Below are 7,801 nucleotides of genomic sequence, written 5' to 3' on the forward strand. Positions count from 1 at the left end.
CTCAAGGCGAACCGCTCTATTTACGAATCAACGATATCGAACTATATCTCCGAGTCTTACGACGAATTCGGGAATATCGTGCTGAAAACAATCTCCCTCCTATAAACCTTCCTGATATCAAAAACATTTTTCCTTCTTTAACCGAGATGGCAGAACCAGCTCGTGCTCTTAGAGATTACGCCGCTCCATCGCAAGATGAACCGCATTCAAGTATTGCTCCTCCCGCAATCGAAGCAAACTACTTTGAACTTAAACCTTCACTGTTGCAGGCTGTGCAACAGAACCAATTCTCTGGAAATCTTACCGAAGATCCAAACCTTCATTTATCCGTATTTGTTCAATATGCTGATACTGTTAAAGCTAATGGTGTCACTTCAGAGGCAATTCGACTTCGTCTTTTCCCTTTCTCATTAAGAGATAGCGCTAGAAGATGGCTTCAATCTCTCCCTTCCAACTCAGTCACCACATGGAACGAGTTGAAGAAAGTTTTTCTTGCCCGATATTTTCCGCCAAGCAAAACAGCTATGTTAAGAGCCCAGATAAACGGATTTAAACAGAAAGACAACGAGTCTCTTTTCGAAGCATGGGAAAGATACAAAGACATGATGAGACTTTGCCCACACCATGGTTTGGAAGACTGGTTAGTAATTCACACATTTTATAATGGTCTCTTATACAATACAAGGTTAACAATAGACGCCGCTGCAGGTGGTGCACTAATGAACAAACCTTATGCTGATGCTTACCAGCTTATCGAGAGCATGGCCCAAAACCACTATCAGTGGGGAACCGAACGAACAACAGTGGAAAAACCTCAACCGAAAACTGGCATGTACGAGATAAGTAACCTTGATCACGTCAATGCAAAAGTGGATGCTTTGGTCCAGAAAATTGAAAGTTTAAACGTATCACCACCAACCGCCGTGGTTGCTATAACTCAGAATTGCGAGGTCTGTGGAATCCAAGGCCACACTCCTGCGGAATGTCAACTCTTAACTGGAATCCAAACAGAGCAAGTAAACTATGCTCAAGGAAGCCCCTATTCGAATACCTATAACCCAAATTGGAAGAACCATCCAAACTTTTCATATAAGAGTAATAATGCTTTATACGCACCTGGACAGTCTCCGAATCAAACCCCATCTATACCTCCGGGATATCAGAAACCAAATCCTAACAATAATACCCCTAGAAAATCCAACTTGGAAATCATGATGGAAAACTTTATAGCTTCCCAACAACAAACCAATAAAGATTTCTTAAACCAGAACATACACACTGGCGAACAACTTAAACAACTAGCAAGCAAAGTAGATGCCTTGGCTACCCATAACAAAATGCTGGAAACACAAATATCTCAAGTAGCTCAACAACAAGCACCTACTGCTGCACCAACTGGTACATTCCCTGGACAGCCCCAACCTAATCCGAGAAGCCAAGCTCATGCAATTATATTAAGAAGTGGAACGGAAGTGGAAGGACCGTCTGATCCAAGGATAGAAAACCAAAACCCTAAGAAATCTACTGAGGAAAGTAAACCTAAGGAAAAGGAAGAGAGTAATAAGGAAACCCTAGAAAAGAAGGAACCTTATGTACCTCCACCACCTTACAAACCACCTATACCTTACCCTCAAAGGCTTGTTAAAACCAAAGATGTAGGCCAATTTAGAAAATTTGTCGATCTCCTTAAGCAATTAAACGTTACAATTCCATTTACCGAAGCTATTACGCAGATGCCCTCATATGCTAAATTCTTAAAAGAAATTCTTTCTAATAAAAGGAAACTTGAGGATAGCGAAACCGTTACACTTCCTGCCGAATGTAGCGCTATAATCCAAAACATGCCCCCTAAACTCAAGGATCCGGGTAGCTTCTCTATACCCTGTCACATAGGAAAATTTGTCATCGACAAAGCCTTATGCGATTTAGGAGCCGGAATTAGCGTTATGCCTTTATCCATATGTAAGAGACTGGAAATGGGAGAATTAAGACCGACCAAGATGTCTGTACAACTAGCGGATCGTTCCATCAAATATCCTGTAGGAATCCTTGAAAACGTTCCCGTACGCATAGGTCAGTTTTACATCCCCACTGACTTCACAATTATGGACATTAGAGAAGATGATACTACACCTATTATACTAGGAAGACCATTCTTAGCAACTGCCGGTGCAATCATAGACGTAAAACGAGGAAGACTCACCTTCGAAGTAGGTGAAGAGAAAATTGAATTCATTCTTTCCAAATTCTTGAAAGCACCTGCAATAGAAGATACATGTTACTTCATGGATATCATTGATGAATGCATAAAAGAAGCAGAGTCAGGAGAAGACAAATCATCAGACTATCTTTTAGAAGACAAATCTAAACAATGCTTAGCAATAACACCAGATCCTACGCAGTGTCTTAACAAACCAACCCCTGATTTGAAAACACTTCCCAAAAATCTGAGATATGAATTCCTAGACTTAGAACTTGAACGACCTGTGATAGTCAATGCAGATCTAGGAAGACTCGAAACAGAAAAACTCCTACATATCTTAAGAAAATATCCAACCGCACTAGGATACCACATAACCGATCTTAAAGGAATAAGCCCTTCTATTTGTATGCATCGCATCATGTTAGAAGAAGACGGTAAAACCTCTAGGGAACACCAGAGAAGACTAAATCCGATCCTAAGTGAGGTAGTAAAGAAAGAAATAACCAAGTTATTGGAAGCAGGTATTATATATCCTATATCTGATAGCAAATGGGTCAGTCCTGTACACGTTGTACCAAAGAAAGGAGGCATAACCGTTATTGAAAACGAAAAAGGAGAAACTATAACTAAACGAATCGAATCGGGATGGAGAATGTGCATTGACTATAGGAAACTAAACAAAGCAACCCGAAAAGATCATTTCCCTTTACCATTCATTGACCAAATGTTAGAACGATTAGCAAAACATTCACATTTCTGTTATTTGGACGGTTATTCAGGCTTCTTTCAAATACCAATTCACCCTGATGACCAAGAAAAGACAACATTCACATGCCCTTTTGGTACCTTCGCGTATAGACGAATGCCGTTTGGTCTGTGTAATGCCCCTGCAACTTTTCAAAGATGCATGATGGCGATTTTCGCCGACTTTCTCGAAAACATCATGGAAGTATTCATGGATGACTTTTCTGTATACGGACAAAGTTTCGAAGAATGCCTTGAAAACCTGGAAAGAGTTCTTGAACGATGTGTAAAAGTAAACTTAGTACTTAATTGGGAAAAGTGCCACTTTATGGTACAAGAAGGAATTGTTTTAGGACACATCATCTCGAACAGAGGAATTGAAGTAGACAAAGCCAAAATAGAGGTAATCGAAAATCTTCAACCCCCAAGAACCGTGAGAGAAGTACGAAGCTTTTTAGGACACGCCGGTTTCTACCGACGATTCATCAAAGACTTCTCTAAGATAACTAAACCCTTAACCGGACTATTAATGAAAGATGCTGAATTCATATTCGACGATAACTGTTTAAAAGCATTTCAAACTCTTAAACAAGCATTGATCTCCGCACCCATTATGCAGACACCAGACTGGAATGAACCATTCGAAATAATGTGCGATGCCAGCGATTATGCTGTAGGTGCTGTTTTAGGACAAAGAAAGGATAAAAAGCTTCATGTTATATATTACGCTAGCAGAACCCTGGATGAAGCACAGATGAATTATGCCACAACCGAGAAAGAACTCCTAGCAGTAGTATTTGCGCTAGATAAATTTCGTTCTTACTTGGTAGGAGCCAAAATAATAATTTACACTGATCACGCTGCTATCAGGTACCTTCTAACAAAAAAGGATGCTAAACCTAGACTCCTAAGATGGATCTTGTTACTACAAGAATTCGACTTAGAAATCAAGGACAAGAAAGGAACTGAGAACGTAGTAGCAGACCACCTCTCTAGACTTGAGAACCTTGAACCAGAAAGAACATCCATTAATGATGATTTCTCGTATGACAAACTCATAGCTACTTTGGAAGAGAACAACTCCGACATGCAAGTAGAAACCACCTTAGCTATATCTGTCATACCATGGTACGCTGATCTAGTCAATTATTTAGCTGCCGGAATAGTTCCACCTACTTTATCTTACCAGCAGAAGAAAAGATTCTTCCACGACATAAAACACTATTACTGGGATGATCCCTTACTTTTCAAAAGAGGCCCCGATGGTATTTTCCGTCGATGTGTACCCGAAGAAGAGGTAGAAAATATAATCCAACACTGTCACTCCGCGCCTTATGGTGGACACACAAGTACATCCAAGACCTGCTCTAAAATCCTACAAGCTGGCTTTTATTGGCCAACCGTATGGAAGGACGTACATGCGGCTATTAAGGAGTGTGACAGATGTCAACGCACGGGAAACATATCTAGACGTGACGAGATGCCACAAAAAGGTATTTTGGAAGTAGAGATTTTCGACGTGTGGGGAATAGACTTCATGGGACCGTTTCCATCCTCTTTCGGTAACAAGTACATACTCGTGGCGGTTGACTACGTATCAAAGTGGATCGAAGCTATAGCTTCTCCAACTAATGACACCCGAGTAGTAACTAGACTCTTTAAAAATATTATATTTCCGAGATTTGGCATCCCAAGGATAGTAGTCAGTGATGGTGGATCGCACTTTATATCCAAGGTACTCGAAAAACTACTACTTAAATATGGAGTGAGACATAGGATAGCAACACCTTACCACCCTCAAACCAGTGGACAAGTGGAAGTATCTAACAGAGAAATCAAGCAAATACTAGAAAAAACGGTCGCCACTTCAAGGAAAGATTGGTCATTGAAATTACCAGAAGCTTTATGGGCATACCGAACTGCTTATAAAACTCCCATAGGGACGACCCCATTTAAGCTCATTTATGGAAAATCCTGTCACCTCCCGGTAGAATTAGAACACAAAGCCTATTGGGCTATTAGAAATTTAAATTTGAATTATAAAGCCGCCGGTGAAAAGAGAATCCTTGACATAAACGAATTAGAGGAACTCAGAAGAGACGCCTATGAAAATGCCAAAATCTATAAAGAAAGAACAAAACAATGGCATGATAAGCGTATATCAAGAAAAATCTTCAAGCAAGGCGACGCAGTACTCTTATTTAACTCCAGACTAAAATTATTCCCGGGAAAACTACGATCCAGATGGTCAGGACCTTTCCATATCACTAAAATCTTTCCCAGTGGAGCGGTAGAAATTAAAGGACAATCTACAGAACCGTTCACCGTAAACGGGCAACGTCTGAAACATTATCACTATGCGGAAACCAACGAGGATTCGCAAATTCTACACTTAGACGAAACGCCCCCAGGACTCATAGACAATATTTAACAATTTCTTTGTCGAGCTTGCGACATTTAAACAAAGCGCTTAGTGGGAGACAACCCACAAATTAATCCGTTATTTTATTATTCTATTATTATTATCATTTCTCTATTTTTCTCTTAATTATTCTTTTAATTTCTATTTAGTATTCATTATTGATTTATTCAAAAAAAAAAATATATATATATATCTATATATAATCATAATAATTCTTTTCTTCTTTCGGCATTTGGCCAAATCCTGACTTAAACTCATGTTTTCTTTTCTCTAGTTAACACTAACCAGATGGGACATTTTGATCGTATGGGTATCAAGTTCAGAGGAATGGCTCAGAAACGAAGGTTTGAAGAACTAGCCACTAGAGAGATGCTACCTAGTTTATATGCTGATGATTGGGCTATGACTGCCCTTGGACTGAGACAGAGTGTCCTGTTTTTGCTGAATCAGATAGGATGGGAGACCTCCCCTATCCTGAGACATTTCACCACCTACCGGAGGCTCACACTAGAATTCCTTAGTTCATTAATCTATCTACCTAGCCATGGAAAAGGAATTACCAGAGGTTTTATCCAGTTCAGAATGTTCAATATGGAGTACCAATTTAATATTAGAGACTTCACCAACCTTTTGGGTTTTCCTACCTCCTTTGATACATTCACTATAAGCCAGGAAGAACTTTTTGAATATAGAGAGCTTGAACACTTTTGGGGTAAGCTGACTGGAAATGATGAGCCCGAAGAACATGAGTTTCTCTCTGGAAACATACATAACCCGGCTTTTCGCTATTTCCATAAGATCCTGACCCACACTTTATTTGGGAAAAAGCCAAATAGTACTTCAGTTTCACGTGATGAACTCTTCATCATATTTTGTGCTTCCCAGAACCGTCCAGTAAACGGTGCTACTTTTATGTTAGCTAATTTGGACCACCTTATCCAGGATGAGCGAGCACCCATTAGAATAGGCGGCCTGATAACTATGATAGGTAATGCTATTGGATTACGTCAGCCTATGCTTGACCTGAACCCTTTTTGTGGCATTACCACTATGAGTATACCTTTCCTCTTCAACACTATGTTTATAGCAAACATAGGGTCTGATGAGTTTGAGCTTGTTATTGATAACCAGGTTCTCTGCCTATTCACCCTGCCCGATCCTAGGACTAGTGTTCATAACCAAAGGAACTGGCTCTATAACCTGAATGAAACCCCAACTCCTGCTGGATCCACTGAATCCATCCAGGATTATGAGATTTGTGATGACTATGAGCACTATGTTGACCATATCTCTCTTGCTGAATCTGACCCTCAGACTCCATCCGGCTACCATGATATTGATCCTCCTCCTCAGCCTGTCCTGACCGAAGAATCAGCCATGCCTGATCTCCGACATCATATGCCAGGAACAGATATTAAAACCGTCATTGAAGCTTTGATGTCAGAACAAAACGCCCTCAGGGAAGATTTCCACAGCTTGAGACTTGCAGTCCTAGAACACATGAGCAGTACGGCAAGTCAGTTACGTATGTTACGGCATCATGTTAACTCTTTTACTCCTCCGGCCAGAGATCCGAAGATAGATGGAATTTAGTTATTTTTCCTTTCTAAGTTATTTAGTTTTAGGCTAGATTTTTTTTCATTAATGTTATTTGAATTCATGTTTATTTCTATTTCATTTTATTATTTTCCCTTCCTGTAATACATTATGATCCTTTTTATTGAAGCTGTTTAGTTAATTTCATTATGCAATGCCTGTTACGTTCTACTGTTGTTACCTATTATTATTATACAAAGCAAGTAACGTGCACAGTGCATTAAAATTGCAGACTAAAAATAACCATAAGCTAAATAAAACATTAAATTACGCTACCAAAGTGATTCTGTGAAGCGCTACTAAGCCTTTCCAAAAAGGAAGTGTGACGAGCGTCACACCACCCATAACGGACGGCACACTTAGTGCCTGTTACGAGCGTCACAGCTTTGTGACGAGCGTAACGCCCCTCAGACATGTGAACGTTAGGGAGCCGTTGGAGACGAACGTTACACCCCTTACCTTTTTACATTCCCCATTCATTTTTCATTTACCACATTTAATTACTTTTCAACCACTCTTTCTTTTCACCTCCCACATTTTTCTCCTATAAATACCCTCCAAACCTCCTTCTTTCACCACAAACAATTCTCTCATATCAAATATACACTTCTTTTCCTTTCCAAATCACTCATTCAAAAATTCATCACAATGGCGGGAAATCAAAATTTCGGAAATATCATCTTCCGATCCGGAGATGACAACTATCAGCAGGAGCAATTCGAGCGCTTCCAACAGCGAGGCGTCGCTTCCACCAGGTACCCCGATTTAACTTGTTTACAACAATTGGGCTTACTCCAAGGTATCGAGTGGATGCTCCGTAGAGCCGATTTAACCTT

At 40.0% G+C, this 7,801-nt stretch overlaps 1 pseudogene; it reads right to left on the reverse strand.

Annotated features, from left to right (window-relative positions):
* Positions 1-531: 531 nt before the first annotated feature.
* LOC127109175 (uncharacterized) lies at positions 532-631 on the reverse strand (annotated as a pseudogene).
* Positions 632-7,801: the final 7,170 nt, after the last annotated feature.

This window comes from Lathyrus oleraceus, chromosome 7, assembly GCF_024323335.1.
Source record: "Lathyrus oleraceus cultivar Zhongwan6 chromosome 7, CAAS_Psat_ZW6_1.0, whole genome shotgun sequence".
NCBI lineage: Eukaryota > Viridiplantae > Streptophyta > Magnoliopsida > Fabales > Fabaceae > Lathyrus > Lathyrus oleraceus.